Below are 10113 nucleotides of genomic sequence, written 5' to 3'. Positions count from 1 at the left end.
AAACAAAAACCTTGCTGACGGCAATCAACCACGATCATTAAAAAGCAGAATTTATAATAATATCCAACCTGTCTAGAAAAATATATAAATCATCTAGATTTAGAGCTCCAGTGTTTATCAAAGGCTAACCTAGTGACAGGGTACAACACAAACATATCTCTGAAACTGTAATTGAATCATTTCTATTTTTATGTGGTAGGTTTGGGACTTCTTTTGTTTTGGGTTTAGTTGTGTTATTTTAAAGCAGTCTCAGTCTCACAGTGGGTGTATAGTATGACTGGTCAAGGCAGTAGAAATGAGGATTTAAAGACAATTTCGTTGCATGGGACTGATTTGATCATTCTTCCTTTTTTCCCGTTTCTGGTGTAGGTCCAAGAAAATGCAGCCACTTACCAAAAAATGCACACCACCGTGCTAGGGAATGAGACACAGAAGCAAGGTGAAGCATTGGGAACTTAATATGAATATTAATGATTGTGATTATGCTAATGCTAGTTATGATTGTCAAACTTTGTACAATCTGTTCTTCTCGTCTCTGTTCCCATCCACCCATTCCATACATCCTGGCAGAAGTATCAAAAGAGCAATTCAAGATACAGGATTGAGAGAACAGTATTATAGCATGTAACATGAAAAATTAACTTCACCAGCCTATGGCTGTGTTTTATACCCCCCGCTAAGATGACACATTTCTCTCTTGTAACAATATCCAAGGGGTTGCAGAATCTTGTTTGTAGCAGCAGTGAAGTGTTTTACAGGAAGTTTCTGGATACTGATGCTCAGGGGATTTTGCGGGTTCCAAGAGCTTTTCTCTCAGTTTCTATGCCCTGCTTTGCACCTGCTCAGTTAATGTCTGCTCTGCTCTATAATTCTCTAGCTCACACAACAGTAAGTATCAGTTTGTTGATCAAATGTGAGTTATGTTGACTTGGCCTTGTGTGCTCCTGCCAGAGCAGCTGGTTTGGTTGTGTCCTGTGCCCCCTGAGCCATCCAGAGGTTTCAAGTGACTATTTTAACAACCTAAAAGTTTGAGATACCCCAGAAAGGCACTAGAATGTGAATATTTCTGGCAGAACAGGGGCTTCTAAGGATACCAGGGAATACAAAAACAAAATCTAGGATGCAAAATGAGTTTCAGAAAAGCACAGGAGAAAGACACCTGTGACAGTTCCTTTGCATGGTATAGCAGCATCGGCACTGCTTTTCTGGGATATAATGCAGAGAAGGATGTTGCAGACTGTAACCCCCAGCTTGATCCACCTGAGCACTGGCCTCTCCAGAACATGTATACCAGCTGAGATGGGGTTGCACTATTTGCATTTCACCCCTCTGTTACCAGACACCAGTTCCACATGTTCAGCACACTGTGGAACACAAAGCAGCAGCATTACCTCTGCCTTCATTCTACGTAATTGTTATTACATTCTATGACACAAGCCCGGTAACTTTTATAGTGCTGGATGCTGCTGTCGCGAGCAGATGTAAGTCTTTTATAGATTCCTCCCACCCTTGTTCCAGTCATTTCAACACTGATCATGCTCTGGTTGCAGCAGCCTGGCCATCCTGTTCTTCTCCTGTGCTGCCTCCCTGCAAGCTGCAGCAGTGCCAGTGCCAGGCTCAGCAAACATTCTGACAGCCATGTCAGTGCCAGAGCAGAACAGAGAGAGCATTCAGCAGCTGTATGGCACAGCACAGAGCACAGTAGGTGTGTACTGTGTGCAAAGTGCCTCCTGACCAAGTGACACACATAATGCAAAGATTTTTTTCTTGGTACAAAATCTAGCAAGGAATCCTTCACATGAAACTGCAGTACAGCTCTGAGCAGATTTGCTTCATGGAATGGGTATGATGTACAGCAGAGAGAGTGAGACTTTGACACTATTAACTCACTGTAGCAGTCTTGCAAACCTGTATTAATTTTCAGATTTCTGAGCATGTCTGCAGGGGATACAAAATGGAGTTTTAGATATGGAATGTTTTCCAGCTTGGCAGCTACATTACAAGGTAAAGCTGCTTTGTCCCTCATGCCTGGATATCATGGATGCTTTGTATGACACAGCAAGAGAGACTGTTCTTGCCATCCATATTTTGCTGGGGCTTGTAACTCCTTGGAAACAGGCACTTTCTTTGTTTCCACATTGTATAGATCACGGGATATGTCTTTCATATTAACACTGCCAAAATATAGGTGCAGCCAGTCTTATTCTGCCTTTTATCCAGTAACCAACCCTCTACCAGTTTCTGCAATAGTAATTTGTATTCTCTTGATCTCTGCAATCTTGCAACTGTGGCAATCTTTAGAGATTAATGCCCTTTCTACTGTGCCTGTTAGAAGCTCTATCCTGTAACACACAAGCTGATGCACAACAGAACAGAACATCCAGCATGCCCTGGCAGCTCACTGCCTTCCTGCTGCCAACACTGAAGGTGCTAAAAGTGAACTGTTTACTTTTCTGCAGTCTGAAGAAAATACCTAGTTGTGCTATACAACAAAACATGAACTTACATAAGTGGGACATGAAGCAGGCACTAGCTGAGCCATGTGCTCAGTGAGCTGGGGTGTTGGCAGCCTTCTGTAATTCCTGCTGTGTGTTTTATCCTTTCCTATTGAGTTCATGGTTTGGGTGGTTGAGCAGTAAAATTGAGGCACTTACTGAACACAATTCGGGGATGGCAGGAAAAGGTTAATTGAAAGATATCTGCTTTTTTCTTCCATTCAAATGCTAGGATTTTGTTTAATGACAACCACTTGAAAAAATATTTGTTTTAGGAAAAAAGAATGCTGCCAAAATAAACAACACTGCTGTGTGTTTATGTTTTTGGTAGAAACTCGAGGCCATTCATGAAGGTAAATGGTGAAATGCTTTACTGACCACAGCAAGTTAATAATGAACAGCAACATTAGTGCAGGTTGGTGTCAAAAAGTGCTGGTATTTGCTTGTTCTCTGTCTGCCTGGCTGAGGCTTCTCTGACAGTAAGCAGGAGGATGTAACCAAATACCGTGATTGGCAGTGCTACACAGGGAAACCAGCAATGCTTGCTTGGGCTAATCTTGTCTCCCCATTTCTCTATTACCAGAAACATTTGAGCCATTTGTCCTAAAAGTTATAAAGGAAGTTCACACACTTATTTATCAATATTTATGTAAGAATGATGGCAAGAAGGGCCAGCCTGTTACAAAGAATTAGTGCAGGTTCAGCCACAAGATGGAGCCAGTACAGTACCAGGCACACCTTTCCTGTGGGACAAAGTGTTGGGCTGTTTTGTCTCCTTCAGCAGTTTTAATAGGATTGTTCACTTCTCAGTTACTGAGATAGCCTTGGAGAAAATAAAAATCAGAAATTTCTTGTATTTAGGGTACAGAAATCAGATATAGCTTGTTCCAACCTACAAATGAAATGTACGGGTTATCTGATCACAAAACATAAAAATCAGCAATGCTTTTTCTTGAGTCTAAAAAAAACTAGTCTTTAGATTCAGTTGCCTTCTCCAGGGGTTTATGGAATTAAATGACCTAAGGGAAAAAAAGAAGGAAAGATTAAGAGGAGGGAAAAATTACAGGGTGGCAAAAAAGGCCTTTGAGTTAACCTTACGGAATCAGGTGTACCAATACAAGTCATAAATCAGCAGAGGCAGCTCTAGCAGCTGCCACAGTGAATTGAAAAACCCCAGTGTGAAGAGCAGGAAGACAGGGAGTGCTTTGTATATTCTCCTTCCAGCAATCTTTGTAAACACTTTTTAGATAAGTTACTAAAAAGAATATGTGGCAAGTGTCAAGTTACAGTGTACAACCCTGTACTCTGATAGTCACAGAAAATCTATGTTTTTCTTGTTAATACTGTTCTTGTCTTCAGTCTCCTTCTCATTCAAAGTTACACTAGACTCACATTAATTACAATAAAAGATTTTATTTTTGTTGTTCTCAGAAAATTTCCATGGCTGACATTACTCTTTGTATATTTATCTCAACATTGCAAAAAAGAAACAGCTCTTTAATATCTGTCTTCATATAATTCCAGAGAATAATTTGATGCCCTGTTGCACTTTGCCCTGTAAACAATAGGCTGGCTACCACCAGAAGTCAATCCTAATCAAAATCTGTTTTAATTTTTCCTACAGTATTGCTTTGCTATGGAAATCTGTAATTCACCTCTGAAACAAAATGAAATTCACTTTCTGTGGAAAATTCCAGGTGACCTGCTGGTCATTCCTGGTAACAGATGTCTTATGTATGTGGCCAAGCTTTTAATTTGTGTGGTATATCTAGCCTGAGTCACAAGAAAACACAAGTTGAAAATGTTTTTACTGTCAAATAGCTGGCTTCCCGTTTGCTTGCTCCTTATAAGATATTCCTGGTTTTGAAGTGGGAACAGCAATTCTGAAATGCCTGTGAGGATCCCAATGAAGAATCAGCTGAATTGGCAATTAATTGCACAGATAGATATGATCATCTGACATCTGTCTGTACAGGAAAAGGACAGTCCCATGCTTGAATCCACTGCTGGAATCCACGGTTCAAGAAACCATTTGATACCTTGGAAAAGGATCTGAGAATAGGTAGAGAAACAACTTAGAAATTGAAAAATGTGCTTTATCAAACACTGTTACTTAAAAGGATGCTCTCATGTCTATATACAATCCTACTGTTCCTTCCATCTTACAGAGGCAGAGGAAACAGCAGCTGAAAGGTAAAATTAAACACATTCAAGGGAGAAATAAGATATACATATCTGTCAATGAGAGTAATTAATGACTGGAACAAGGAATTTGTAGAGACAGGATGTTCTAAAGCATGTTTCCCTAAGGGATGTTCTGGTTTAAATGACAAGTAATATCACCAGTCACATGGCTTCTGTCCCACGGTGAGTTGTACCACATGATTACAATAATCCTCTGGCTCTATTTATCTGTGAAATGACAGAATATGCTTGTGCTGGATGCCCTTATCTGGGCAGGATAGAAAATGAAGATGGAAATATAAGTCTGGGTTTTAAGATGAGAAACACATCTTTTAGAAGAAAGGAAAAAAAAGGAAACTGAACAATCCCAACATAGAAAAAGCTTGAATCCCTGCCTCTAGCCAACTGTTTTGCATATATAGGCAAGCATATGCAGAATGTGTTTCTATAAAACATGTATCAACAGAAATTTAGTCTCTGCTTTTCTATGGCTCACAAAACACAGGTTTAACTTCCCAGATAAGCAACAGCTGGCCAACAGTCAGCCAAGGAGTTGATAGCTGCATGAAATAGATGACAATCCTACATTAGGGTGGAGTTTCTAACATGTATGTTATACATTGAAAAGCTTATGTAGTTCTCTTTATTCTGCTACCTTTTCCCTCAGAAAAACACATCTTCTCCTTTCTCTTCTGCTAATTACAGACAATCCCTGCTAGAATCTGATTTTGTGATTTAAATGCTATGGTGCTCATCAAGCGCAATTAATTTCTACGTGTTGTTATGCTGGTTTACTGTGTTGCCACTCCTGTTTGCATGCTAAATATTCCACTGTACTGTGTAATTTGCTTACCAGGAGTGAACAGCAGGAAAACTGATGGTGCTGTTTCCAGTCTCCCAGTAAAGTGCAGTCTGCTCCTTGACTACAGTCGCAATGTTTCATGCTGGAGGCACAGCCTCCCGCCCTCTCTGCACAGATTCACACAGCCACTATCAGGGAGGGGTTAGAACAGTTCAGTCTTTTCAGTCTCTGGAGATGATCTAGACATCACCCCTTGCAAAGGGGCTTGAGAGAGCTTAAAAGAACTACTGCTTCTTTTTCAGAGATGAGGGGGAAGTTACAGAACTAAGAGAGGATCTGTGAATCCTGCCATTCTAGAGGTTGTAATTTATTGTGCCAGATATAAACACAAACGGAACAGTTACAAATTCTCCCATTAGAAAAACAAGTGTTGCAAGTTTTAGAGATACACAATTTTCATTTCTGCTCTTGAGTCTCTTGACAGACTTTCACAAAGTCAACAACCAAAGCCATAAGGAGAAAGAGACACAAGCAGGTTTCCCCACTTACACAGCCTGGATACAGTCCCTGCAGTTGCCTCTGCTTTTGAGGACAGACAAAACTTCATCTCTCACAGCTTGGTTAGTAGAAAAACCAAATTTCAAGAATAAATACAGCTGTCACTTATTATTAATGAAAATCACCATTTTCATTACTGTGCTTACAGCATGATGATTCTTTTGTGGGCCTTATGTTTTTGTTTAAATACCAAAAGAAGTATAAAGCAAAACTCTTACTGTTCTCATGTAGAGAAAAGTCTAGATTTTCTACTGAAAGTTGATATTAAAATACTAAATAAAGAAATTCAGGGGGAAAAGATAGTAAGATTTAACCTAGCTACTAAAGCATGCTGATGCTTGAAGGGCATGTGTGCTGGCTAATTCCCTAGTGAACCTCTCTGCTCTAGGTAGGACACTTATATACCTGTCTGTCTGAATATTAGAAAAGTTTAATTAACATCTGGGTTTGCTATTTCAAAAGTCACACAAGAGATAAAGTAGATCTTCCACAGTGATGGTGGGCATAAGCAGAGCAATTCAGATTTTGCAGATGACAAATTGCCCTCCAGTGGTGTGTATTTCAGCCCTCTGGTAGAGAGAACATATATCCTCCTAAATTAGGTATCTGGAGCTCTGGGTGATTCTGACTTTTTTCCACATCACATCCATTTACATGTATATGAGCAGATGTCTACATCACATAAAAATCATGATACAGATTTGTCTGATTCATAGCCCCCAAACAAATTCTTCTGCCTATTCTCCACTTGAGGAAAGCTTGAGACATCAAAGTGTTTCAGGATAGCTGTTCACATCGCTTGATACTCTGTGATCCACTGAAGATGCAGCCTCAGTGCATCTTTTCAGGGTTTGCAGGTTTTATGTTGGCATAAGTGGTACAATTTAATAGTTGTATTGATTTCAGAAAGCATCCCAAATGAAAGGATACTGATTTATTTGTTCACCTGAAATACCTCCCTACACAGGCAGTTCCAGACATTAACTAAAATACACTGTGACAAATACCAGTATAACTTATGACCTAACAAAAAGCTGGTTTACAATTAATGCATAATGTTGCATTTTCATATTATATAATCAGAAGTTTGATATGAATTTTGTCAGTTATTTCTACATCACGCTCTTTAGACCAGCTGTTTCCATGTCCCAAGAAAAAAGATGCATTTTTCTTTTCCTTGGAGAACTTTGGAGAACACAGTGTTGCAAACCTGAGTAAACTGAGAACACAAGATCAGATTTTTTGTTTGTTTTTTTACTAAGCTTGCATTTATGGCAAGCATATAGGAAATTAGTTAAATTATTTTTTTTAGAAAATTAGTTTTTCCTTCTTTCAGTGCTTTTCTTGCAGCTAACACAAAGAATCTAGAGTTTGAAATTCTAAGACCAATTGATTTTTTAAATTTGGTTAAAGTTTCCAGACTTTTGAGACTTAACATATACTGAAGAAGCAAAGGAAGTAATGATCCAGACATTGAGATGCGATGCAAACATTTTTCTTCCATGCATTTAAAGTTATTTCATTGTCTCAGCCACTGGCTACATGCAGTGCCCTCAAGTACATTGTGTTATATTGGAGGTTCATTTGTACAAGCAACCTGAACCTGCTACCACTGACTACATCCTTGACATGTCTTTATCTTAAAAAAAAAAAAAAAAAAGAAAGAGAAAAGGATGAAAGGATGGTATCTAACAGTGCAGCTTGTGTATTTGTTACTAGGGAAACAAACAGCCAAGAGAAAGAAACCCTCAGTGTCCTTGTCATTTGGATCTTTCAGTAGAGAAGCAGAGCTTGTGTTAAAACAATGGAAACACTGTTCAGCTTTCAGGATCCTTTGCTGTCCTTGCTGAATGACAGACACTTCTTTCTCCCCCTTGTCCATCTTGTCATCTCTGAAAAGGAGAGTCATTTCTACATTCCACACTGGATTGTTGGTTGTTTTTCTATTCATCATGTAAGCTTTAATCCCTGGTTCTGTGTAACCTGGTCAGTTCCTAACACCTAAACCAAGATCACAGCAGGTCTCTTGAGGTAAATAGAAGAGAGAATCCTGATGTTGTGTTCATACCCATAGAAAAGCAGACACAGCAGCACTAACAGTGTCAGGTTTGTGTTACTTTGAGTTTGTACTGAATCAGAGCATCATCTGGACTTCAGAGAGCGTGAGGAGTACGGCAGCAGTTGCTGCACTCCAGCATGGGGAGCCGTGCAGCCCTGAAGGCCTGTGCAAGTGTGACATCATTGCCTTGGAGGGCTGGGGGCTCGGGGTTGTGTGGGATCTTTGCCACCAGTTCCAGCGAACCAGGGAGATGCCAGGCCATGTAAGTCATGACTGACACCTCTGGTTTCAGTCAGTCAGAGGTGTCAGTCACAGCTTTGCTGGACTGACACCTCCCTGTGTGGGCTGGGAGCACAGTTCAAAGATCAACATTGTTTGTACTGTGACTTTCTGCTCATTGCTAAATATGCACTGTATCAGATTACATGAAATTTCTCTATCAAACTATGCTACATCCCTGCTTCTTTTTCTGTTCCAGATATTATCTTGTTCATCTTTAGCATTTGCCTCATCTAACTCATCTTCTGGGAACTGAATTAGGAAACTGGATTTGGTGCACTCTGAAGTGTAGCTAAGTAAATCCAAAGGATTATCACCTTTCTCCTGTTTTTACAAGACGACAGCTACCAGCACCAGAGCTGGAGAGATGATGGGAAAATTGCAATAAAAGCCCTACTGGAAATACTCTCACAGATTTTTGTGTCCTGCTGTTTCAACAAAGCATATTTCTTCTTTACTGTGCAAATGTGGCTTTTTTGTACTATTCAAGACTGGCTGTTAATTTGTCATTAAGGAAGAATAATATGACAAAACCCCCACATAAACATGTGAATTATATTAAAAAATGGATAGGCAGAATAAAATCAACTAGCACGTGGTTTATTGATCATAGCCACTAGCTGAATTGTAATGGATTCCCTCTCTCTAGTATTCCACAAAGTACCAAAGCCCCTTGGGTAAAGAAAACAAACCACATGGTAAGGATTAGGATAAAAAGAAAACTGTGTCAGGACTGGCAAGGAGAGGAAGGGACTAACATGTTATTGATGGTGTGTGTGCATAGCATGACAGCAGAGCCCTGCCTGCGGGCACAGTGTAAATGACAACTTCGTCACAGGCTCCAGCAGTTCGTGTCCCTACACCCTTTGTCCGTGGAAATAAGAAGGGTACAGCCAAAATAAACCAGGGGGTGGCTTTTATTGACTTTTTAAAGAAAAACACGATCATTGCCAGCACACCTCAAATACTTGGGAAACTACTTGTATGTGAATTGTATTTTTGCTCCCCAGTGTTGAAAATTGTTCTTTTACACCATATTTTTTTTTCTCTATAAGCCATGGGCTTTTCCCAAACTCTCTCTCTGGAATCAAGTGCTCAAACCGATTCTCCTTGTCATTCAGCCTCTAACTGGCCTTTCTTTCCTTAATGTTTTTTCTACAGCACTTAAGTTTTACCAGACCGGTGCCACCTCCCAGGGTTTTACTAATTACTGCAGAAAAGCGGAGGACAAATACTTTCTGGTGTGAAAACGCGCTCTGAGCAATCCGACATAGACGATTGCAGCGCTTTCACGTGGAAACCGCACCTGGCAAGGAGACCGTAAACCGGGCCGATTGCTTCGCCAGGGGCTTCATTACCTCGCGTTCGTTCCGTTCCTGCTCCCGTCCCGCCGCTGCTCCCCTCAGGGCCGAGCCCGCCTCAGCCCTCAGCGAGCGCGCGCCGCCCGTTTCCCGCCGCCCGCCGGCGCGCGCCCGACCCCGCCGGGGCGGGGGTGAAGGGGAGGGGGGCGCTCGCGGCACGCGCCCAGCGGCACGCGCGTTCCCCCGCAGCCCCCCCTGCCCCGCCGCGCGCACAACGGCCGGCGGGGGCGGGGCCAAACGGGGGCGGAACAGACCCCCCAACACACCCCCTCGCTCGCGCTCTGGTCCCGCCCCCCGTCCCGAGCCCGTTCCCTCCTCCACAAAGCCGCGGGCGAAGCAGGGGAGGGGCGCGCGCCACTTCTGCCCGGCCCCCCG

The 10113-nt window shown here is 41.6% G+C and overlaps 1 long non-coding RNA gene across 1 annotated transcript; it reads right to left on the bottom strand.

Moving 5' to 3' along the window:
- Positions 1-3888: 3888 nt before the first annotated feature.
- Positions 3889-9838, bottom strand: LOC117245166. Its single transcript, XR_004499506.1, has 2 exons — positions 9736-9838; positions 3889-4547 (listed from the first exon to the last, which is right to left on the bottom strand). It is a non-coding gene; the product is annotated as an uncharacterized LOC117245166 (long non-coding RNA).
- Positions 9839-10113: the final 275 nt, after the last annotated feature.

Source organism: Parus major, chromosome 15 (assembly GCF_001522545.3).
Source record: "Parus major isolate Abel chromosome 15, Parus_major1.1, whole genome shotgun sequence".
NCBI lineage: Eukaryota > Metazoa > Chordata > Aves > Passeriformes > Paridae > Parus > Parus major.
Note: the sequence above shows the minus strand (reverse complement) of the source record. Positions and strands in the feature narration are given on the sequence as shown.